Source organism: Etheostoma spectabile, chromosome 13 (genome assembly GCF_008692095.1).
Source record: "Etheostoma spectabile isolate EspeVRDwgs_2016 chromosome 13, UIUC_Espe_1.0, whole genome shotgun sequence".
NCBI lineage: Eukaryota > Metazoa > Chordata > Actinopteri > Perciformes > Percidae > Etheostoma > Etheostoma spectabile.
The window spans coordinates 10,578,425-10,579,941 of NC_045745.1; positions in this window are offsets into that span (position 1 = coordinate 10,578,425).

Genomic DNA, 1,517 nt, shown 5'->3' on the forward strand with positions numbered 1-1,517 from the left:
ACATCAAAAAGCTTATGTTATCGGTTTGGCTCGTCACGTTTGTAGTTTGTTGACTGTCTGTCTAAATTACCACTGAATTAGCATTGCAGAGGCTTGTCAGAAGTCTGCATCGTTCGCTAGTTATTGTTATTATTATTATATTAGATTAAGTATTTGTCTTATTCTTTCTGCAAATATGTTGCATTTTTCTCTTGATTTGTCTTTTGTAACCACTTGATTGTTTCTTTTCATGCAGCATGCTACTTTTGTGCTTCTACTTTGCTACATCTCAAAGGAAAATATTTTTTCTTAATCATCCGTCTTCATCCGCTTTATCCGGTATCAGGGTCGCGGGGCAGCAGCTCCGCAGGGGACCCCAAACTTCCCTTCCTTTTTACTTTTACTTTTAACTACATTTATTTCACAACGTTACTTTGCAGACTCAGATTTAATACAAAAGTAATCAACTAATACGTATGATGTATTTTATATTTATCAAACTACACCGCGATTGTTAAGTAATTAAAATGATTCCCCTTTACCAGAGTCAACATTAAAGGGATGGAACACATGATTGCATCACTATATAATAATTATAGCCTGTTGATCCTCTGAAGTCTAAGATATTTTCACGTATCTTTTTAAATTAACCTTTTTAGGTTATTTGCATAAACTGATCCCCGTGTGCATATGAAAAGATTCGAACAAACTCAGATTTCCGTATCGGACGGCAATGTTTTTTTCGAGTAATGAGTAAAGAGATATTTGGCGCTAAAGTTAAAAAACCTTGTGTTGGCTCTTTGAATTGTTTCAGTGATTGAAGTGAGTCTTAGGTTATATGTGATTACACAGTAAATAAATGTCGAAAATGCAAAATATGTCAGTAATTATCTTTTGTGAGTTGGATTTTGCAAACATCGTTTTTAGGGTCTATCGTCCTACAGAGGGTTAATCTCAAATTGGTCTTTTTGGCTTTCCCGTCATGTCAGTTTGTTTCTTGGGTAAAAACAGACATGTTGGCCTGATGGTGGCGCTGGGAGGAGAAGTCGAACCATCAGCTAAAACATTAGGATTCATCTTCACTTGAGTTTGTGTACAACAGCGACCGTCATCTATCAGAGCAGCTTTGGATGATTTGTTCTGGGTCAAAATGTTCAACCAACCACAACCAACACAACAACTAACTAACCAACTACTGACAAACCAATTAACAACCAACCAACACTGAACCAACCAACTGACAACCAACAACTAACCGACCAACCAACGACCAACCAACCAACCAACCAACCGAACAACCAACTGACCAACCAACCGACTAACCAACCAACCAACCAATGACCACCAAATGACCAACCAAAACCACCTACAACCAACCAACCAACCAACCAACCTACTAACCAACCAACAACCAACGAACAGACGACCGACGAACGACCGAGTCCCGACCGACGAGACCGAACGACGACCGACGACCGACCGACCGACCGAACCGACCGACCGAACCGACCCGTACCCGATCATCGACGACCGAACGA